This window comes from Equus przewalskii, chromosome 1, assembly GCF_037783145.1.
Source record: "Equus przewalskii isolate Varuska chromosome 1, EquPr2, whole genome shotgun sequence".
Lineage (NCBI taxonomy): Eukaryota > Metazoa > Chordata > Mammalia > Perissodactyla > Equidae > Equus > Equus przewalskii.
The window spans coordinates 46,514,559-46,539,586 of record NC_091831.1 but is presented as its reverse complement, the minus strand read 5'-3'; the positions used below and the strand labels follow the sequence as shown (position 1 = coordinate 46,539,586).

The 25,028-nt window shown below is 36.1% G+C and overlaps 1 protein-coding gene and 1 long non-coding RNA gene across 5 annotated transcripts in view; one reads left to right on the top strand and one right to left on the bottom strand.

Moving 5' to 3' along the window:
• Positions 1-25,028, top strand: part of ZWINT (ZW10 interacting kinetochore protein) — a 76,178-nt gene that overhangs the window by 20,846 nt on the left and 30,304 nt on the right. The gene's annotated exons all lie outside the window — the stretch shown is intronic.
• Positions 1-25,028, bottom strand: part of LOC103554137 (uncharacterized) — a 90,134-nt gene that overhangs the window by 54,093 nt on the left and 11,013 nt on the right. The window contains exons 3-5 of one of the 4 annotated variants that reach the window (XR_545631.2): positions 17,175-17,335; positions 5,051-5,199; positions 553-3,021 (exon numbers count right to left, since the gene is read on the bottom strand). This is a non-coding gene — a long non-coding RNA (uncharacterized lncRNA). Of the gene's footprint in view, positions 1-552; positions 3,022-5,050; positions 5,200-16,894; positions 17,085-17,174; positions 17,336-25,028 lie in introns of those variants that run through there. The other 3 variants (XR_011537690.1, XR_011537688.1, XR_011537689.1) reach the window with 3 other exon arrangements.

Sequence of the window (25,028 nt, the reverse complement as noted above, 5' to 3'; positions counted from 1 at the left end):
TTTTCTCTGACTTTGTCCTTTGGCTAAGAGGAAATCACCCTCCTCAGAACTCCTCCTCAAATTTCTAGTCACATTTTATTCTATCTTATATAGATGAACTTTCTCCTAACTCCAAAAAAGTTAGGTCCCAACAGTCTCAACTAGGGTTTGCCCTTTTCGGTGATTTGAGACAAAATAGTAGGCTGTGGCCTTTGGCCTTGAGAAGCCCACGCCCCAGGAAGCCTCTCATTTGTTTTTGCTACAACATCAAGAATGTAACCAGTTAACAGAGGTTCTGCTGCAATTTCAAATTTTTATTGTACCTCCTGTGCTCTTTGTCTTCCTTTCAGCTGATTTGTACTCTCTCCTGTTATAGCCATTCAATTCTACGCATCCTTGTTCTCTGCATGGCTTACCTGATCTTTCATCTTTTTCTTTGGCTTCATCTCTTATGTGACCATGCCACCCAAAACGGTCAAAAGCAATAGTGTGTTCAAGATTGGGCATCTCCCTTGAACTTTATTTCAGCTAGCTTCTTTTCCTTATTTTATTATAAATTCATATTCAAGCAACTAGTTATTCTATGCTTTATTCACAATGGTAAAAATTTGGAGAAAATTTCAATACACAATAATAAAGACCCATGAAATTCTAAATAATATAATACAAGTAACAAATAAATGTAAATATACAAAATTGATGCATAAATTGCAATGGGTTACAAAATAGTATGTTCAGGATGAAAAGAAGTTAAATTTGATTGATAATTAAAAATACATCTTCTACCAATATTCAGTTTAAAAAAATTGGGAAACAGTAACATTTAGCTTTAAAATAGAAAGGAAAAAAGAAATGAAAGATTCAGAAAACAAGTTCCACAAATCAATGTCCTGAAAAATTAGAGATGACTTGATTTTTTAACCTTTGTTTCCAATATTTATCTTTTCACAAAGCAATAAACAATCACTAAAGAAGACAAAAGTGAACTCATAACATAAAAACAAATTAAACGTACATAAAGGATAGCCATAATTAGACAAACCCAGAGAGAACCACTGTATCCCGAGTACACACCTTTTTCAAACACATTTTCAAGTGTAGGTAGCTAAAATTCCTATATGTGTGAAAATGAATTTATAAACCACCTGTTCCACTTACACAAATAGATAGAAGGAGTAGATAGAAGGAAGGCCAAAATTTGAAAGTTCTTGATAGTCCTCCTAACTTCCAACAGAAATAAAACAAGTATAGATGCGTAAGTCTTTCCTTTAGCACAGGCATATATGAGACTTTGGATGTGTTGATACGAGTCCTGAGCTTAGCAGAGTGGAGAATAAACTTTCTCTGCAGGGAAAAATAAGGGAATTAAGCTTTGGAGAAGATCAAGGGATTAATAAAGTCAGAAAAAATAACTATGTTGGTAGATATTAAGGGGTGGGTGGGTAAGTGTCTAACTATGTCATGAGTACGTCCCCTGCTTTACTGTAATTCTTTATTAAAATTTGCAGCTACACAGAAATACTTCTGGCACTTTCAGAGTTTAACTAGAGCTAGGGTGGAGAGGTGAGGGGTAAAAAGGACTTACATGACTGGTAAATGGTCTGGTTCTGTTTTGATTATGTAGAGGGAGAAATCAAAGAAATAGATTGAGTTCCACATACAAAGAAAGTCTCAGCAGAAGATAGTGGATAACCATAACAATTATAAGAAGAAGAGTCCTGGCTTCCAGAACTCATGAACACAAATAACCATAAGAAGGAAGCCCATAAAGAAATTCACAGAAAAATTTTAAAGGTTATTAGACTTCCCTCAAATAATAAAAGAGATGGATTTAGTATCTTATTAACACTAAGGATTTTATGTGTTTAATCTAGCTGAAATATATACATCTCATCATAAAAATAAAATTATAACATGAATGCTATATTGTCTCTTACCATAATTTATTTATTTCAAACCCCTAATTCTCTACATTTCTATAATCTTAATTCTCTTAATATTAAAATATCACAGAACAAAAATAAGCTGCCAGTGAGTTAATTGTAAAAAACTTCAGGAAAATAGCTTAAAATCTGAAAGATATGCAAATATGCTTAGGGGAAACATTTTCTTTAATAAAGTATTGTTTTACTTCAATTTTCTTCTAAATTATTTTCAGAAACAGTATTTGTGTTGGATTTGATTTTGTTCATAGTGTCATGAATCCTCTTTCTAGATTGCTAAGGACAAAAAGAATAGCATGAAAGTCTTAGGCTATTTTAGTAAATGTGTGGGCAGTGTTATGCTGAGATGATTGTGTACATATTGTACTACAAAGCAAATAAGTAATATTGCTATTTTGGGAAAGTGGGAGTTCACCCATAAGAGAAAAGTAATATAGTTTCAAAGTTGAAGAGATTAAGCAATAACCTTGGAGTCCTAAATTTGAATTGCAATTATTACTGTGAACTCATGATGTGTTTTACCTGGGAGTTCACCCATAAGAGAAAAGTAATATAGTTTCAAAGTTGAAGAGATTAAGCAATAACCTTGGAGTCCTAAATTTGAATTGCAATTATTACTGTGAACTCATGATGTGTTTTACCATTAACAAAAATGCGTTGGTTACCATTAACAAAATAAAATCCTAGATATATGTGTGGTAGACTGAATAATGGTACCTCAAAGATGTCAACTCCCTAATCCTCAGACCCGCAAATGTTAACTTATAAAGCAAAGGGGTCTATAGGGCAGATGTAATTAAGTTAAGGATTTGGGTGTAGGAAGATTATCCTGGATTATCCAAGTGGGCCCAATACAATCAAAAGGGTCCTTATAACAAGGATGCAGAGTTAAGAGTCAGACAGAAGGCGATATGACCACAGAAGCTGAAGAACTGAGGGCGATTGGAAATCCTCTGCAGCTAGCTTTGAACATGGCAGATGGGATCAGTAGCCAAAGAATGCACGCGGCCTCTAGAAGCTAGAGAAGACTAATAGATTCTCACAGCTTCCAGAAGGAATACAGCCCTTTAGATCCATTTTAGGCTTCTGACCTCAAGAGCTGTAAGAGAACAAATTTATTCTTTTAAGCCACTGTTTGTAGTAATTTGTTAGTGTAACAACAGAAAACAAATACAGCATCTCCTGAAAAAGATCTAGAAATAATGACAATAATTTCAAATGAGTCCACTAACCACTTAGATTGCATCTGAATAGATTGTATCTGAATAGAATTTTCTACCAAAAGGAATCAGTCAGGTGTCCTTAAGAAATGGCTGATTGAAGTGTGGGTCAGAACAGGTACAAGATATTCCTAAGAACATCTTGTAAAACCAGACAACAAACATGATATTGAAGGTTACTAGGATCATGTCAAAAAGTCCCAGAAACCAATTTGAAAAGCTTCTCCCTCGTAAAATTGAGGCAATTTGACCATCAATAAGAATGATAACTGCAGTAAATTAAAATTCATCACACATATTTAAACCTATGCATGCATAATGATATCAAAACAAAGCCAAGAAGTTAAAAGAAAAAAACGAAATAAAACAAAAAAGCTCATTGGTCACTATTAGAGAATGAGAGGTAACTAACTCATTGTATTTAAAACTGAGTAGGGGGTGGTCCAGTGGCATAGTGGTTACGTTTGTGCACGCTCTGCTTCCGTGGCCTAGGGTTCACAGGTTTGAATCCTGGGCGTGGACCTAGCACCACTTGTCAAACCATGCTGAGGTGGCATCCCACATAAAAAAAAGAGAGGAAGATTAGCACAGATGTTAGCCTAGGGCCAATCTTCCTCACCAAAACCCCCCAAAAACAAAAAAAAAAACACAACTGAATAATAAAGGGAAGCAATCAAGAGTTTAACTCTTCTTACTATACAAAGTGTACTTCAGTGCAAATAAATAATTGATAGGAAAGTTACTTTTTATAAAATTATGCCAATTTGTTTTTAATGAAAGAATGATAGAAATAGAATATCACTATTATCCAACTCCTAATAATGTAGTGGCTTATAGAAAAGATCATCAATGGCTGTTAGCACTTAATAAAGAGAGACAATCAGATATCATGTATCTTCTGATAGAAATGCCTATGACCTAAGAAATGCTCCTGCCAAAACAAATGGACCTGATTCCATAAATCTAATTTCATTTTGTTCCCCAGAAAAATAGGAGACAATCTAACATGTTACACGAATCTGTGAGATTATATTTAATAGCCAGATTCTGAGAGCTCTATAGACAATTTACCTGAAATTAGTAACTTTTTATTCAGGTATGATAAGGGTGTTGTAGCTATGTGTATTTAAACTATTCTTATCTTTTAGAGATATATGCTTATATGATTATAATTTAAATTATGTGATCTCTGAGATTTGCTTTAAAATAATCCAGGAGAGAGGTATAGATGAAATGAGTTTGGCTTAGAGTTGATAATTGTTGAAGATACGTGGAAAGACTTTTTCATATGTTTGAAGTTTATCCTTATGAAAAGTTAAAAAAAAATTGTGTTTCCATAATTTCTGTGAGAAATTTGGGAGAATCAAATAAGACAAATAGAGAAAAGTGTATCTCCTTTTGTTTTAAATTTTGTGTGTGTGTGTGAGGAAGATTCACCCTGAGCTAACATCATTGTCCATCTTCCTCTCTTTTTTGCTTGAAGAAGATTAGCTCTGAGCTAATATCTGTGCCCATATTCCTCTACTTTGTACGTGGGATGCCCCCACAGCATGGCTGATGAGTGGAGTAGGTCCATACCTGAGATCTGAACCTGTGAACCCGGTGCACCAAAGTGGAGTGCATGGAATTTTAAAGATTCGGCACGAGGTCGGCCCCGAAAAGTGTATCTTTTAACTGATCACACGTACCATTTTTAAATTAGGCACTATTGCAAACAGCATATGAATAATTCTAGAGACATCTTGAGGAGATATATTCTAAAAGCACACACTTATACAGAAATGACCATCACTGAAGATTTTGAAACTGTGTTTATTTTAAAAGTTGGAAGGATCTTGATGTAATCTGTATGAGATAGATAATTTCACCATTTGCCAGTGATTTGAGCTAGTAGTTTGACTAAGTTACCTGTATATTTTGGTATAACTTGTCCCAAAGTTAAAGGGAAACTTCACCAATGCACACACTCATATAATAAAGGGGAAAATTATAAATCACAGCCAATCCTCAGAATAATTTTATTTCCGTGAGAAGAAGTGGAGCAGATTCATTTCTTCCTGGAATAGAGAATAAGGTTCAGCTGTTATGAAAACCCTAGAAGGTTTGTTATTGGAACTGCAGATACTTCTAAAGGTAGCCACTTCTGACCCTTACGACACATTCCACCTTGTGGAAAGCATGAGTCTAATTCCATCTCTCTCCCGGGCTGTGTTGTGCTCAAAGACCCATAATGAATGACATTCTCCAGCCCTTTCTCTGGAACAAGGCCTGTGGTTTGGGTTTAATATTGTTTACCTTTAAATTTATTTCTAGCACCTAAGGTGCCTGGAATTTAGTTTTTGCTCAATATTTATTGAACACTTATAAATAAGAGAATAGTTTATTCTCACTCTATTCTCACTCTTTCTAGTAAAGAAGCATCAGTTTCTTTACTACATATTTTGATGGGAAGTGCTTGGATAAAATAAAGAAAAGTAAAGTATTAATAGGTTATATTTCAGGTATCACGGCTTTCAGGGTAAATCTTTGTCTTAGATTCCTGTTGCTGCTGCAACAAATTGCCACAACAGTGGCTGACAACAACACAAATTTATTATTTTATAGTTCTAGACGTCAAGAGCCTGAAATGGGTTTCAATGAATCAAAGTCAAGGTGGCAGGAAGGTTGCACTCCTTCTGAGGCTGTGGGGGAGGATCTCTTCCCTTTCCTTTCCAGCTTGTAGAGCCAGGAGGCATTCCTTGGCTCATGCCCCATTTTCCATGTTCAAAGCCAGCACAGTAGTATCTTCAAATCTCTGACCTTTGCTTCCACTCTCACATCTTCTCTCTCACTGTGATTCCCCTGTGTCCCTCTTATAAAAACACTAGCGATTAATCAGTTCCACTTGGATAATCTAGAATTATCTCCCTTTTCAAGATTAATGTAACCACATCTGAAAAATCCCTTTTATCACATAAGGTAATATATTCATAGGTTCTGCGCATTTGGGAATGAACATCTTTGGGAGGCCATTATTCTATCTACCATACATTTATCCTGAAACAAATAATAAATTACTTATAATTTTAATTTCTGTTGGGAGGAGAGTTGGGGAGGAACTGTGTCAGGACTGTTTCCAAAAACGTCTTGCTAAGAGTATTGTGGTGATGAGCCAAGAGGCTAATTTATGGTTATGATCACTATTGATCAAAGATTGATCAACCACCTCTGGATTACCTTGAAAACAAAACAGAGGCAGAGAACTCCATATAAAGCTAATTTGATCATATGCGTAGGGAATTATAGATATATAATTTTTTATTATATATATAAAGATACATCTTATATATCTTTATATATAAATATATATTATTATATATAAATATATATTACTTGTGACTGTGAGAGAGATATATGAAGCCACATGCCTTTGCTCTCTCTCTCTACTCCAACCATGCATTTATTTAAGGGTAAGAAAAGTTGGCTAGAAGGTATAATTATCTTTAAATGCACTTTTCCTCTCAATATGCTAAAGCATCAAGTTATTTAAAAATAAAATGTTATACTTGCACAACAATGGGAATACAGTTCACCTGTGAATTATGTTGAACATGAATCCAGAAAGATAATCAAGTTGTACTCACAGATTAATTGCTTCAGAGACATGTTGGCAGCACAAAATAATGTAGGAATGAGAAATCTATCAAATAATAGCTAGGAAAAGAACTACAGAATTGCAGTTCACGCAAATAATATTTTACCGAAATGCCTTAATTCCTACAGTTGAAAACCACCATCTGAAATCACACTGCAGTCCTCTCTACAAATGAGTTATTGTCCAATTGATAGAGTTCAAAAGAATATTAGAGAAATGGAGCATCTACTTTGATTTACAATTCTAGCATATATAATTATTAATACAAAATAATCTTTGGCCCTAGGTTTTCTACTATTAAATAGGTAGACAAAGAATCATTTCAATCAAATTGTTGTAATCATTCTTTTCTACCTCCAGAGAATATGACTAAGCCTCTGGCTTGCTATGTCTTCCACGTATGATTTAACAGGAATTGGAGTCATGGCATGTGGCATGAGATTCTGCCTGTCATTTGTTAAAAACAGGAAATTTTGCACAGGTTTCAACTTATCCAACCCTTAGTTTCCTCTAAGAAAACAACTGAACTCTTGGCCATCCCCTGTATTATGAAACAATAGGAAAATTAGAGGAGAAAAGTATGAGTAGAGAGAGAAATTCTAAGTCAGACAAAATCACTGGACATACTGAAAATTAAAGAGAAAGTAACGTTCAGACATTAAAACTGCACTGCTTAGAGTTTAAGATTTAATAACCTGGTAGATGTAACCAGATATGAAAAAATCCTCAATATTTCTATGGAGTTTAGAGGTTTAAAAACACTTTCTCATTTATTTCCCCAGTTGATTATCGCATAAGCCAGTTAAATACCAAGAAAAAGTTACAAGTTTCCTCTTTTTACAGATGAGCAAACTGACGATCAAAATGTTAAGTAAATAGCCCAACACTCACAAAACTATATTTCCTATTTTTTAATTTAATTCATTTACATATCCACTTATTTAATTAGTACAAATTGTTTAGTATTTTTTATGCTCCAGGCAGTACACTAGATGTTAGGCATATAGTGGTGAGCAAAAAAGGCAAAGCATCTGCCTTCATTGGGTTTATTTCAGATTCTAGAGGGAGACACATGTAAATTGACAAAGATATATATAATTATAATTTGAAATAAGTGCTCCCTTTTTATGAAGTCTTTTCTGAAGGTCTTCTGTTGAGACTAGAGAGATAAAAAGGAGGCAGCCAAGTGACGGATGAGAAGAGGGCTCCAGGCAAGAGGAACATCACTGTTTCAAGGGCTCTCCTATTTACTAGTCTAGCCCAGAATCATTAGCAACATTGTATGTGTATGTTTGTTTGTGTGTGGGGGTGGGGTATGTGGGAGGAGTCCTTCCTCTCTCTATCATAGGTCTCACTTCCTCAGACCATGGCCTTCTAGCTAAGTTTACTGTGAAGCTTTACATAAGAATATAAAGTATGAGAGACCGAACGGGAGAAAGAGAAAGTGGTCATGTCTGATACTTTTGAGTACATGGTAAGAAAATCTTGGCTCCAGGAAACTTACACTTGCACATGGATTTGCTGAACCAAAGTGTCTAGAGTAAAGTGGTAGGGGTCTGTGGGCACAAATAATCATAACCAATCTATAAATCAAAATTGAGGTGAGTTTATTATGAGCTAGATCTGAGGACTAGCCTGGGGTCTTTTTTCCCCTAGGAAGGAAGGGCACCAAAGAAGTAGCATTTGCAAAGTGCTTATATACCATCAAAGAGCATGTATCACATATGATTGGAACGTCCCTTTTACAATAGTCACAAGATTACCTAGCTGGCACAGTGATTCACACAGCAATTGATGAACACAGCAGGTAGCAGGTCTGTGGTCTTGAGCTGGGTGGTCACAGTAGGTCAGCAATCAATCTCTAGTCTAGGGAGAGATGCTTATCCTTAAGGAAATGCTGATGTGTGGAAAGTTATAGTTTTCTTTATCTTAAAGGGCAATGTTCTTGTCTTTGGGACATAGTAAATACTTAAAGCAGATATACAATGCATGTTCAGTGGCTACGTCAGGCCCTTTTGGAAAAACAAGGTCAGGCCAAATGATTTTTATACTAAATGGCTTCCTCATATACTCCAACATATCCTATTGTTTGCCATTTATCAGGCCACATCAGTAAAATTTCCCATATATGATGGCTCAATTCCATCTTGCAAAATGTGGCACTCAGTAAATTCTTTTACATCTCGGCAACAAGGGGATACCTCTCTGGGGTTTCCTGGTATGCAGAATTTTCCCTCTCTCCTTTTCTTTTTTTTCTTAAAAGGCGTATTCTGTGCTAAAGAAACTTAATAGACTTTTTGTAAAATCACTGAAAACAGGTATAAGTGCTTTGAAGTTGGGAAGCATGTCTCTTTCACTATATAACTGTCTGCCCCCCACCACCACCGCAGGAAAGATATTAAAGTATTTTGTGTGAAAATTGGAGAAATGGAAATACGAAAAGAATTGCTCAAAAGAACCCCTCCTTCTCATGGCATTCAAATAATAAACATTTCCACAAGTGTTTCATTTCAAAGGAAGTTATATCTAAGAAAGCAAAGAGAGATTTAGTAAAATGATTATGTGCTTCCAGTAGGCCTCATCTCCAACTGCAGCTAAATGTAACTTGTTGAAATTATGAGCACAGCAGCATTTTATATATTACCAACATTGATTTGGGGATTTGAAACTCCAGTGTGGCAAAACTGGGGAGGTGATTCTATGGTATTAAAAAATAGTGCAAATGCCTCTAACTCATCACATACAAACAGTCAGTTTTGCATAAAAACCCTCAAATCTGGTGACAGAAAAATGAATTTGGCAAATTCCAGAATAAGAGCCTAGCCTCACAACAATTATGTTGAACACTCCTAGAACAGAAAAATATTAAATAGGAAAGCATTATAGTCACTAACAAGCAGTTTATAACCTAAACCTAGATGTTGTTAGAATCCATGCTTGTCCCTCTGTCTAGAGATTTCTGACTTAGTCTAGGCACTCTCTTGCTACTTATCTTGTCTAACAAATAATTCACTCATTTTTCAGAATCAGGTTTAGCATCACCCATATTTTGGCACTAAAAACACTTCTTGCAAATATTTGTACAAAGACCCTATGATGGTTAATTTTATGTTTTAACTCAGAGGGTGTTTTTGGATGAGATTAACATTTAAGTCAATGATCTTTGAGTAAGCAGATTGCCCTCCATAATTTGGGTGGGCCTCATCCAATCAGTAGAAGGAGTGAATAGAACAAAAAGACTGACCTGCTAGACTGCCTTTGACTTAATCCTCACCATTGGCTATCCTGTGTGTTCACTTTCTGGCCTTTGAACTACACCTGTACCTTTGGCTCTCCTGAGTCTTGAGCTTACCAGCCCTCACTACTGACTTTAGACTTCCCTGTCTTCATAATTTTGTGACATGGAAACACGTTGACAAAATAATACTAATCATGCTCTTCGTAAACATGGGGAAAACAAATGAGATGGATTGAGGTATCATCTTTCTTTTACTCTTATATTATTATCAGTACTATTGGTATAGTAATATATTAGAACTTATCATTTTATGATTATGTTAGGATATTTTCATATACAATTTTTTATGTTTTGTATCATTTTGTTCTTTCTATGTCTGTGAAATTTTCAAATAACTGTGAGTTTGCGTTAATTTACATCTGTAATTAAATAAACCTTGTAAAATGCTAACTCTGACAATTATTACTATAGGAACTACTTCCCATATACGACAGGAAATCATAGATATCTATAGATACAAACATACATACACTACTTGGATACATTTATAACCCACAAAATGAGGGAAATTATTCAATACACACTTATTAACATTCTTAACAAATGTGTACCTAACACTTTACAAGATTCTACTGGGTTAGGATTAATTTTGATTTTGAGTAGCAAAGGTTTGAAAAGTAGTATCTCAGCTAAAATAGATGTTAATTCTTCTATTAAAGAAAAGGAACTAGGAATTTGACAGTTCAGAGTGGGTATTGTCAGGATTATTCTCTATTCTTCCCTGGGCAAAATCTCCACATAATCCAGGATGGCTGTTAAAGCTTTAGCCATCACATCAACATTGTAAGCAATAGGTAAAAGGGATGGTTTCTCTTCCCTTTTATGGAAGTTCATGGTATTATAAAGAATTTTTATTTACAACTTATTTATTTATGTTTTCCTCTTCTTCTTGCCAAAGCCCCCCACTACATAGTTGTATATTCTACTTGTAGGTCCTTCTGGTTGTGCAAGAATTTTTATTTACATCTTAATGGCCAGAACACTGCAAGAGATGCTATGAAATATATCCTTTTAGTGTGGTGGCAATGTATCTAGTATTTTTTTTTGCCCGAGGAAGATTGACTCCAAGCTAACATCTGTGCCAATCTTCCTCTATTTTTTTGTATGTGGGACACTGCCACAGCAAGGCTTGATGGGCGGTGTGTAGGTCCATGCCTTGGATCCGGACATGCAAACTTCAGGCCATGGAAGCAGAGCATTAGAACATAACGACTATGCCACCTGGCTGGCCCCATCCAGTTGTTTTTTTAATTGAGTAAAAAGCAGAGGCAGGATATGAAGAAGCATCTAGTAGTTTCTGCCACCTAGGTGGTTGGGAGAATTCAAAGAAATAAATTTCTTATAATTATGGAGGAACTCAAACCTAGTCAAGAAGTCAAAACTAAAAGGTATGAACCTACTTTAAAAGTTAAAGTATAAATCTTGTAATATGGATCCTGAGAGATACGGAATTCAAGAAATAGAGGGCAGCCTGGTATGAAATAGAAACAGCAGAAGTTAGACCCTGAATAAATATTTGTGGAATGACTGAATTAGCAATAGAAGGGATATTCTCAATATCACTGCTGAAAGTCAGTGCAGCTCAGTGTGATACAAATCTGTAAAAAACCCGATAGGCAATTCATCTTGATACCTTGACTCACCCTAGCATGAGAATCCTGAGGCTTCAAAAGAACATTTAGTATAATCCCCTGCCTTTAGTCTGATAAAGGATTATGATCCCCATTTTAGAGGTAAGAGCCAGAGATATCAGAGATATGGGAATACAGCTAACAAATCACCACTTGGGATCTAGAATACCTGGGGTTTCTTCACTTTATCATTTATTCAGTGAGTTAGTTTTTCTACTTCATTGTATATTCAGATGCGTCATCCCTATTTGGGAGCTTTGGGGAATAGTTATGTTTGGAAGGGAATAAAGGTGGCAAATTTTCACCATATCTAAGAAATATAGTCAGCTATTAATTAGCAGGAAATTTCCTGAATGTACAAATCCTTCTTTTCCCCACATACAATATTTTTCTATTTGACAAAGCTTATAGTTATAGCATCTCTAGAGACAAGTCCTACCACTCAACATGTGGGAAAACAATAATTAAAGATGACTTTAAAAACGCACCTCATTAATCTTTATTATATATCTGTGAGGGAGGTAACTATCGGCATAAATCGCATGTAGGGTAAAAGCTTGAAAAAAAATTAGAGGTGAAGTTAGGACTCAAAGGCCTTTTTTCTTTTTGCCTCTCTTCTTCCTTTAAGGAAGAGTAGGAGACAACAGGATGGAAAAGCAAAACAAAAAATAACAAAATGATACCCTGTATCAGTGCTCATAGTTTTGGAAATGTCCAAAGTTTACTTATGACGCTGCAGCTTGGTTAACTCATTATCCACGTTCTCTTGTGCTGATGGTTTTATTTTGTACAGATGATTGATGATTACAGTGTTAATTGAAGAGCCAATCACTGGTTTTTCTCTGAACTTTGCACTGAAATAATGGGAATGATTTCTTTTGGGCATAAATAATAAAATTGCTTTTGTACAAAGGTGAAAATTACAGGCACTAAGAAATTTGTTGGATGTTGTTTTGCTAGAGGACAAACTTTTCAGCAGACAATTTTGCACTGTCTGGTTCAAGTTCTAGAGCAACTCCCCTAGAGTTTCAGACTGTTTGTCATTGTACTCACTAGGGGCCACTCTGAAATTTTAAAGAGAACACACCATCACAATAGAATAAATGAAGAGTAACAACATCATCAGTTGTTATAGTCTAAGATTCTTTAAAGGTCATTGAGCCTGCTTCCTTCCTTTTACACTTGAAGACATTTCAGCCTGTAGAGGTACAGCTCATTCAAAATCATGCCCTGGGTGAAGCTGGATCCAAGACTGGGCACCAGTCTCTTAGTTAGGGATCCAGTTCTTTTTCTATAGCATGGTCCACTTGTTAAGGAAACATTTATTTAGTTTAATAAAGCACTAAGAAGATCATCAAAGACATCAGTAGGAGCACTGCACTCCCACTTCTTATTTCTCACAAGCAAAGTCTGATTTGTCCAGAAGCAGATGACTCTCTCCTCCTCTGTTATTCGAACTTCAGAATATTTTGCCCTTGTTTTTCCTTCACTCTGCTTATATGTTCATTTTGTTTCCATTAACCTAGGAACCTATAATTATGACAGGTTAGAATGTGACCCGCTCTCAAAAAATACAAGATAGATACGGCAGGAATATAATTTCGTTAGTGGAAAGTGAATAATTACACATTGAACTTCAGTTTGAAATATTTTCAGTGAGAGAAATATCCACACGCATTCCTCATTCTACTTTTTCATTCATTTTGGGATAATTACATTCATTTTGCAAACCTAGATATATTTTTCAGGAGAAACAGTAAAGTTTCATAAGTATTAAATGTGCCATTGCATACACTTTTAAATTTAAAATTAAAACTCATTCTGCTTTCTTTTATTTTTTTTCTATTTAAGTAAATTCCCCACGTGCAGAAACACATCCAATTGCCCTTCTTTCTTCTCTATTGAGTAATTGAATGTGTGTGTGTTTGTTTAATAAAAAGAAGTAGTGATTAATTAGAAGGAAGTTGTTAATTCAAGTTAAAACCTTTAGTCTTAAAACATAAATTATTTTTTGTCTATATTATTGTTTACATTTAGTGTCCTTCCATGATCCACTTTTCTGGACAAGGCAATGAGATAAAGCATTCTAATTGGCTATAATAGGAAATACAATTTCATTCCCAAGAACAAATGAGGCATAATACTAAAAGGTTGTAGGAAGAATAAAACTGATCTGACCAAATATTAAACAGTTAAACCTACCAGACCTTCAGGGCTATGATTAGATAGTCATGGATGGTTCAAAGCTATGGAATCACATTCTGTTTCAAGTTGATAAGGTATGCTTATTGGTCAACTTGGTCTGCCATAATAAAATACCACAGACTTCAAAGACTTAAACAACAAATTTCTGGAGCCTGGAAATCCAAGATCAAAGTTCCAGCAGGGTTGGTGTTTTGTGAGGCTTCTCTTCTTGGCTTGCAGACAGCTACCTTATTGCTGCATCCTCATTTAGCCTTTTCTTTGTATATATGACACTCCTGGTGTCACTTCCTCAAAAAGGACAGCAGTCCTATTGGATTAGGGCCTACCCTTATGACCTCGTTTAACCTTAATTACCTTCTTAAATGCCCTATCTTCAGAAACGGTCCTACTGGGGGGGTAGGGCTCCAACATATAAATTTTGAGGGGACACAATTCAGTCCCTAACAGTATGGACTTAGAAATCATTATAAAGTATTGTATACCATGCATCAATTGCAGGGATTACATTTTGCATTTGGAGCCAATACTCTGGACTATCCATATATATGTTATTTTACTATCCAACCTCCTACCTATTTTAATGAATCTGCCTCTGCTCAGAATTGTCATGGCATTCTGGGTATATGAACATATAATGTGAAGGAATGTGAACTATTCATCTTATAGTATAATTGATATGCAGATAATAACATTAATATCTAATATTAAGAAGTCACTGTGTCAGTCACTTTGCTAATTTATTTATATTATCTTATAACAAGTCTGAATTCCATGAAGTAGAATTATTTTCAGTAATTTATATAAGAAAAAGTAAAGCTGGGGCTGGCCCCGTGGCCGAGTGGTTAAGTTTGCGCGCTCCGCTGCAGGCGGCCCAGTGTTTCGTTAGTTCGAATCCTGGGCGCGGACATGGCACTGCTCATCAGACCACGCTGAGGCAGCGTCCCACATGCCACAACTAGAAGAACCCACAACGAAGAATACACAACTATGTACCGGGGGGCTTTGGGGATAAAAAGGAAAAAATAAAATCTTTAAAAAAAAAAAAAAAGAAAAAGTAAAGCTTAGAGAAGTTAAATCTCTTATCAAAAGGACCACTTCCACTTACCTATGGTCTGTGTACTTGTTAGAGCTTTCCCAGACCCTAAAACTTTGCTGAAGCCCTTGACCTCTATTTACTTGATCAAGACCCAATAGTACAGCTCAGTTTCTATAGGATCAGCCACTTTCTTGTTGTCAAAGCCATCATAAGTCAAAGTATTGCAGTTTAAATTCTCCTGCCCAGACTCAGCAGTTAAAAGTCAAATACACATATTGTGACATAGTCCTCTAAAAGCATTCACAGTGCCCTGTCCACCAACTAAAATCCAAGATCCAAGCCACAGACCCTGGACAAATGGACTCCCCAAGCACTACATGTGTTCTGCTTCCCCAAAGGTGACTTTTATCTCCCAAAACTACAGACCTCCCGTATTTTGCCAGGGCAGAGCCTGGAGCCATAAACCAGAGGCCATGGAGGTCACTCTATGAGCAAGTTTATTCTGAATGGAGAAGAAGTGAGAGGAAGGGGCGGGGCCAAATATTCTCTGCTTTTCCTTCCAAACTCACCAAGTAGATCACTATAGCTACCTCCCCTAGAATCAAATATGTGAGGAGGCAGAAAGAAACCAGTAGTGCTCACGTGAAAGGGAGCATCAAGTGTAGATGACAGGCATTTCTGTTCAAAATCCTGCCTCAAGAGTGATCATCATTTACAGAGATTTATTTGTACAACACTGAAATTAGATTTAACCAAAATTATGATGTAATTATAATATATGATGAGGAAAGGGAAATGGCACATGTGCATGTGTGTGCATATGTGCATGTGTGTTTGTGTGTGTATTCAGGTCAGGTCACACAAAAAGAGAGTTGGAACCACATCTGTCATAAACGGGTATAAGATGATATGTAAAACTGAAAAATCAAGTTTAAGCATATTTTATGTATATATGAAAGGAAATAGAAGAAATAGTTGTAAGAATTCAAAGTAGTTGCTTCAAAGGAGCATAACTCAGAGGTGGGGCAAAATTGTGGCTAGGAAAATATCTCTTATTTTTTAAGCTTTGTGGTATTATTTGATTTTAATAAATATACAGTTTTGCTTTGATATAAATTTTTAAATGCTATGGAATAATAACCATAGAAAGGTGAAAGCTTTGCCTGTTTTTCTGATGCTTATACATAGCCAAGAAAACAAAAGAGAAAAAGGAGAAGGAAGGAAACAAAACAAAGCAAAACAAAAACAACTGGATGTAGTAGCAGGTAGAAACTTATGGTCAAGATCGAGACAATGGCACTGCATCTCTGAAGGATCGTTTTGAGAAGGGAAAAAGAACAAATGTAGCATAAATATTTTCAAATTGCAGTTTTAGAGACCCATGCCAGCTTTCAAGTCCCCTGGAGCTGCACGGTGCAGTATGGTAACCATTAGGCAAACGTGGCTATTTAAAATAATTAAATTTATATAAAATTTTAAATTTTATCCTCACATTAGCCACATTTCATGGCTCAAAAGCCATGAATGGGTTCTGGCAACCTTCTCAGAGAGCAGAAATAAACATTTTCATCATTGCAGAAATTCTGTTGGAAAGCACTGCTCTAGGTCTTGCTGTTTTTAAGTTGAATTTGCACTGAGACTGTGCCCTGAAGTCCCCTATCTTGAAGAGAAATGAACAAACCTGCCAAAGCATCGATGTCTTCATAAAACCAAATACGTTCATCTCATCTAGAAACAAGTTGGCTAGTCTAAACCTGAACTGGGACTACTTCATTCAGATTCTACAGATATTTGTTGAATACCAACTGTGTGCTGGGCAGTGTACTGGCTACTAAGAAAACAATGTTGTTCAAGATACTCAAAATCCGGAAGAGTAATGTCAGCAAAATGATGGTTTAGGAAACTCCAGACCTCGGTTCACTACAGAAACATCAACTTAACAACAAAATAGAGTCCAAAAAGTCTTTATGAGCTCTTGAGAAATCAGGTAGGAAGATACAGCACCCCAGGCAAGCTCAAATCCAAGAACAGCCACAGTGAAGCAGGTATGAAAAGCTGTTTCATTTTAACCATGTCTGCTGCTCCCCTAAGCTGGCACAGCTTGCAATTGGGAAGAAAAGCCCAAATTGTGGCTTCTCCTTTGGGAAGGAAAATGAAGAGCAGAATGTACATTTAATGTTCTAGATTTTGGGGGAGAGGGGATGCTAAGGGACTGCTTTGTCTCTCACCTGATTCGGGGCACTGACAAGGAACTGGCATACTTTGGGTGCCTGGGGGCTGCAGAGAACAAAAGAGAACTCAGCCGACTGTGGTTGAACTTGTAATACTATGATAGAAACCACCACAGTCTGCGACGATCAGAAGTAAGCACCCAGCTCGAGTCTTGCCCCTGGGGAGAGAAAGAAGAGAGTAGAGCATGAGTCCAATGTTCTTGCTTTGCAAGTGCTGCTTGAGGGACTGGCCTGTGTCTCATCTGATGTAAAGCACTGACAGGTTTATCTTGGATACCTGTGGGATGCAGAGAGCTAAGTGGCTTGAGACAGAGCCAAAAAACCCCATCAAACCTCTCTAATTGGGAAATTACATGCACAAACCTAGAGAAGATGGATTCTCAAAAAAGATTTGAAAGGTTCCCAAAATCTCTAGCTGGGATGATTGGGAAAGGTCTTTCTCTGTATGAAACCAGTCCATCAGACTTAGAGAGGTGGCTGGTTTTTTTCAAATGTGTGGATCCCAACAGAAAGTTACAAGACACGTGAAGAAATAGGGAAACATGGCCCAGTCAAAGGAACAAAAGAAAACTCCAGAAACTGATCCTAAAGAAAGTAGTACGGTACAGTATTGTTAACTATATGCACATTGTTTTAAAGCAGATCTCTAGAACTTGTTCATCTTCCTTAACTGAAACTTTATATCCATTGAACAACACTGTCCAATTTCCCCCTCCCCACCAGCCCCTGGACACCGCAATTCTACTTTTTTGCTTCTAAGGGACTAACTACTTTAGATATATCTATCATATAAGGTATTTAAAGGTAGATTTCATGTTACATGTGTTTTACCACAATAAAAAAAAAAGGGAATTAAAAACAAGATACTCAAAATCCAGCTGGGCTTTGGACAATTAAATAAGACTATATGATACTGTTAAAAACAATGTGATTAGAGCTATTATAGGACACTACAGCGTGATCCAGGAGAATAGAGGAGCATGTAGCTAACGTCCAATGGCTGTCAGGATCATCAGGAAAGGCCTTCCAGAAGAACTGATATCAAAGCTAGGAATGAAATACTAGTGGTACGTTCCACATAAGCATGCAGGTTTAGAAAATGAGATAGTATTTCAGACAAAAGAAAGAGCATGTGAGGGTAACAGAAATGGCAACAGAAAGCAGGTTTTACTCTGGAGTGGAAAGGTATAGGATGGGGGAATGGGGAATCAAGGAGAGAATAAAGAGAAAAACTTTGCAAGAAGTTGTAATCAGAGTCCATACCATGCAGGGACTAGTAAAATATTTAAAGAGTATGGTCTCCCAAGCTTTCACCTAATAGACTGTAACTTTCATATTTGTTTTAGTCACACCTTGAACAATATTCTCCATGTCATATACAGTGTGTATTAGATATTCAATAAATACGCATTTAAAGACAACAAAATAATGTAAATACATTATCAGATTTGCAATTTAGAAAGTTCTACCTACATTTAGGAAAAGGGATTGTAAAAGGCTATCATAATGTTAACTTTGAACAGTCTTTGCACTTGCATCTGAAAAGAGTGACCATAATGCCATGTATAACACAAGGCATACTATACACCTGGTAAGGCTAGTGTACATATCTCTAACTACAGCTAAATGTGTGCATGCATGTGTGTGTATAAAATATGATTATGATATTAGCATAACAGTATTTTCATGATGTATTTGTATATTTCTCCTCTGTTGACAACTTTATTATCAATTCCTTGCAAGATTTCTATAACACACTTTATATTATATAAGGTAATTAGTGAGTTGGGGCCAAGAGAGTAAAGATATGCACCCTCAGCACATTCTTAGTGACTTCTTACATAAAAAGTTTAGGGCCTGATGGTACATCAACAAGGGAGAGTTATCAGTTAAACGAAATATCCATTAGACTGGGAACAGAAGTTCCAACAAAGGCAAAGACTGCATTAACAGTTGGATGGGCATTAGCTGTGACATGTTTGTCCTTGATATTCAAAGATAATAGCCAGTGGGTTATGATAGTCTCTCCACATGTGAACATATTTGGAAAAACCAAAAGTGTATGACCAGCTGCTCACAGGTGAAAGCTCTATGGAGCCTTTCATTTTTGGCAGCTCAACCTCTTTGACTCATGCCCTACATGTGCCGTTGATTGGGAAGATGTACAGAATCCCTTATTGTTTTACACCAGTCCAATCGACTTGCTGCTGTTTCCCACTACTGCATGGCTGTGTCAAAGGGTTTGCATGCTACCTCAGGGGTTACAACTGTAAGCTCAATAGAAGATTACTTTTAAGTACAGCATCAATTGTGACTTTCAGAAAAACTGTTTGAGAGCCACAGCATATATGACTGGAAGAGATGACAAATTTTAAACAAAGTTTTTTATTTTTTATTTATTTATTTTTTTGAGGAAGATTAGCCCTGAGCTAACATCTGCCGCCAACCCTCCTCTTTTTGGCTGAGGAAGACTGGCCCTGAGCTAACATCAGTGCCCATCTTCCTGTACTTTATATGTGGGACGCCCACCACAGCATGGTGTGCCAAGTGGTGCCATGTCCACACCTGGGATCTGAACTGGCGAACCCTGGTCCGCCAAAGCGAAACGTGCGAACTTAACCGCTGCACCACCGTGCCAGCCCAGTTTTTTATTTTGTAGATGAGAAAACATAAGGTTATAGAATTTAAATTGATACATAGTAATTCTACATTGGTTAGTAACACATGTGAGGCTGGTATTCTTTCCAATATACAAGATCGTTATTAGAATAGTCCAGTGGCAACAGCATTCTTTCTTTTCCTTTTCTTTTTCTTCCTTTATCCTGTCTTTCCTTCTTTCATTTTATGTAAGCAACAACTCACTTGTTACTTCATTTATTTAGAATTTTTTTCCAAGTATTAGCATGTTCCAGGATCACTTCTAATTTCTAAGTATATAGAAATATAAGTTATAACCACAGCTTTAAAAATGATAGCTAAGGTTTTAGAACAAGATGGTATAGATTCACTTTTCCTGGTTCCTTCTCTCTAAATATAATTGTACCTTGGAAATTACTTAACAGAGAACAGTAAGAGGAATCTGAAAGCTGAAAAGAAGAATGTGTACAGGCTAGAGAGTGCAGGATTTGGGGAATGAAAACATGGTGAGTTCCCTGGATTTTCTTTTCATCTCTCATATACCCTGGACTGGGCAATGGAGAAGCCTACAACAAAGAATAACCAACAGGCATAAAAGAAAAAAAGGGGAAAAAAGAGAAAACCTGCTCTTTGTGACCAAAGGACTGGGAAAGTAGAAGCCCAACATAGACCTAGTGGGGAACCTTAAGTACTTCTCCACAAATGGGACCTCTGCTGATGATCCAATTCACCAATAGCAGTGGCAGCAGCAAAACCTCAGCCATTCCAGTCCCTGCTCCACAACTCAGGCCAAGTGAGTGGTGTCATTTCCCAGCAGCTGCAGAAGCAAAGTTCTACCTATCCTATACCCCAGTTCAGAACCAGGGCCCAGAGAGTGGTCCTTTCTCTTGGCTACTACAATAGCAAACCCTGTGACTCCCTGTCTTCCACCCAGTGGAATAAGGGTACTAGGTTCACTGGCTTCTTGCCTCACCCCAGAAGACTGCCCAGTGACCCCAGAGATGGCACCAGTAGGGCTTGAGCAGGAGTCCCAGCAGTACCAGAAAACAAAGCAGACAAGAATAACATTGCAAGGGTTCAGAAACTAAACTTTCATGGGAGTTAAAGCTTAGAGAAACATACTATAACTTACACACTAATACAGGGCAACTGCCTGCTAAGATAGAATACTTAGATAGGAACAAGAGTCTCCTAACAAAATAAACAAAATGTCCATGATAAGATAAAATATCACTCATGATAACAAGAAAGAGGAGAAGCACAATTTAATGAGAAAAGACAATCAACAAATGCCAATATGGAGATGGATCTGATAGTGGAATTATCTGACAAGAATTCTAAAAGCAATTGTCTTAAAAATGCTTTAGAAATCAATTACAAATTCTCCTGAAACACGTGAAGAGAAAATCTCAGCAAAGAAATAGAAGTTCTATAAAAGAACTAAAAGGAAATTATAGAATTGAAAACTACAATAACTGAAGTTAAAACCAAAAATCTCATTGGACATACTTAAGACAGTGTCAATGACAAGTATAAAATGACTGAACTTGAACACAGATCAACAGAACGGATTCAACCTAACTAACAAAAAAAATATTAACAGAGGGGGCCGGCTCTGTGGCCAAGTGGTTAAAGTTCTGCATGCTCTGCTTCGGTGGCTTGGGTTCATTGGTTTGAATCCCAGATGCGGACCTGCTCTACTCATCAGCCATGCTGTGGAGGCATTCCATGTACAAAGTAGAGGAGGATTGACAGGACTGTTAGCTCAGGGCTAGTCTTCCTCAAGCAAAAAAAAATAAAAAAAGAGAAGGATTGGCAATGGATGTTAGCTCAGGGTGATTCTTCCTCACCAAAACAAAACAATTTAATACAAGAAATAAGTATCTTTGTACACCTTAATAAGAAATATTGATATCTGGATATCTAAAACTGCCAAAATAACTGACAAAAATTCCAGTAAATCAGTACTTGTAAAATGACACAGTGCATTGTGACACTGAAATAATGGAAACCTATATTGTAATCACCATGATTTTTCAAAATTTTTACTTACTTGGAAACTAAAATAACTGTCCAAATTCTATTGTTTTTTGGACATGGTGTATCTATGTGATATAAAGAGACACGTAAAGGGGAGACTGCCAGGAGTAACTTGAGTTTTAACTTTATTTTATTTTTTGCTGAGGAAGATTTGCTGAGTTAACATCCATGCCAATCTTCCTCTATTTTTTAATATGTGGGCCACCAGCACAGCATGGCCACTAACAGAGCAGTGTAGGTCCATGCCTGGGAAATGAACCCAGGCCCCAGAAGGAGAGCATGCCTAACTTAATTAACCACTAGACCACTGGGACTAGCCTGAGTTTTATTTTTTAATACATTTTATTTAATGGAAATATAAAGTTACTTGAAGATTTATGACTTTTTTCTCATAATCATGTTTTTTCATGCAAATTTTTCAAAAAGATTAGTAATTTCTGTAACAATACTGTAATATTGAGGAGTAAATGGATATGAATAAAATGGGGAGGAACCCCAAACTATGTCTTTGTTCTTTCTCTTGCTTTTCCAAGCTGCCCACTTCCTGCACCTAGGAGACACTAGCTGTCCCTGGGTGAATCTTGATGGCTGCTGAGTAGTAAAAACCAAATCAATTTAGCGCTTAGCTTAATCAATGAAGGGAAACAGATAACTCATCTTGAACTGAAAGGGAAAGATTTATATAGATAAGGTGAAATTATCTCCCATGAAAATTAGAGGAAAGCAATGGGAACAATCTAAACATGATTATAAGTGCAACAGATACATAAAACTGAGTTTGAGAATTAAAAACAATCTCTTTAGCTTTCAAGCTTTCATCATGGTGTTTTGGTTCATTACTGTCAGAAAACAAAAAGTAAGAAGCTGGAGCGTTGGATCATGATTAGAAAAGATTTAAAAGGCTTTCATGGGCATTTACTCCTAGTGAGATATCCTTTCTCACGAGGGTCTTGCAATTTAGTTCTGATGGTCCGTGTCCAAATTGCATGGATGCTGAGCATTGTTACAGGAATGACAGACTGAAATAGGGAATTGAACATGGTGTAAGTCAGAATCTATCCATCTGGAACTAGCAAATCAAGGCAAGAATTGCTGTATGATTTGCAATTTAAATGCTAAACATGAAGATTCTTCCTAAAACAAGATATAGTATGTTGAGCTGAAAATTCCAGCAAAGCACAGCTGTAGCTAACAACAGACTATCAGTGACTTTTGGAATCATAATTTGTAGAAAAGTAGTAATAGCCTTATGAGCTAAATGCTAAGTCTCTGAAAAAATGTTTCTTAATTCTTGTTTTAGTGAAACACAAAATTAGAGTTTTAAGTTTACTGATCAAGTTGACATTGAAAAATGAATGATAGGAAACTGTGAAAGTTAAAGACTGTAAATCATGTTAAACTTTAATGCAACTGGAAGAGATATGGTTGATTGGAAAACAAGACTAATCCATGTTGTATACATTTACGCATTTATTGAGTAATTACATGACAGACTCTTCAAAATAATTTTTGAAGTTATTCATATTCTGGCTTTATTTAAATATGACTCCCAAAAGGGGCTGGTGGGAATGGAAACTAAAATGTTAATAATATCCACTATGTGCCAAACACAGGTCAAGATATTTTCCAAAAATTATTTTATTTGGTTTTTCACAAGAAACCTGCTCATCATTATCCCAATTTAATAAATGAGAAAATTGAATTCTTGATTTTACTTAATTGTCCCAAGGTCACATATGTACTGGGCAGTTGAACTGAGACTGAACTTGAATCTCTTATTACAAACACCATGTTCTTTGTATTTTGCCATGAATTATGCAATAAGAAACCTGATTTTCAGCATCTTCAGGGGACAACTAATTTTGTCTGATGCAATATGCCTTTCTCAGCTAAGGTCAGGCTCTGAAGTACATTCCCTATTCTACTCACTTTTTCTACAAAACATTTAGAGAAAATATAGTTGAAGATATAAAATGTTGAAAATGCTGGTCATTGGAGTTCTGTAATCGAAGGATGTTCATAAATCTATTTGTACTAAGATATGCCCTCTCCCAACTGTTTTAGGGTCTGAAATTTTTAATAAAGTTTTAAAAGTTTCAGAAAGCATAAATATAAGGTATATATACACTGCAGCATATAGGCAGAACAGGACAAAAGAAAACAACTTCAAATCAATTTTAAAAACATTTACCGAGAAAAAGCTAGAGAGTAAGATGCTGATGGCATGAGGAAAAACAGACCTTCACCAAAGGCTGAATTTTATTGCCCAAAACCTCTCAGGTCTAATTCCAATTAGTGCATGCAATAGAAAGAGCTGACTTCAGTATTAGATAGATTTGTTTTAGGTTTAGCTCTGCAATTTACTAGCTCCGTGGGCTTCGTTAAGTTACTTTGGTTAAGCTTTTCTGAGCATCTGTTTTCTTTCTATTAATTTGAAATAATAAAAGTTAGTTCAAACTTTCAGTTATAAAATAAATAAGTAGCGGGGATATAATATACAGCATAGGGAATATAGTCAACAGTAGTGTTACAACTTTGTACGGTGATGGATGGTTACCAGACTTATAGTGATCATTTTGTAATGTATATAAAGGTCAAATCATTATGTTGTACACCTGAAACTAACATAATATTTTATGTCAACTATATATCAATAACAAAAAGTGCAGAGAGTTTCTGTGTGGCAACTAAATGATAGAATATTTATTCTTTTAAAAATTTAATATAGTGTCTTTGGATTAGTAAATATGAATTTCATCCATCCAGTACAAAATTTCCACAGATGCCACATTTAAGGATGAATTGATCATTTCATTTTCTAAATTTCAAAATATGCACCTCAGTCTAGAATTTGTTGTTGCTTCTTTCAAAATGCTAAGATTAGCTCCTGAAACTTTCAGAGAGGGTAGGTTTTCTTACATTTTTATGAAGGAAAAAAATAACTAAGTGTGTCAGAGCAAATTATCTAGCTTTGTCAATATATTACTGTGTCCTATTAATGAAGTATTTCATCTGTGTGTCTACTTTCTTTGAAAAAAAGTACGGTTATTGTGTCAAATTCTTGGGTTTGAATATAAAATTTGTTCTGGAAGTCTAACTGGCCCGCCTCTATGTTTGTGTTTAACATATTTATCTGGAGAAAGAAGAGTTTATGGGCCTAGAGTTCGGTCTCGA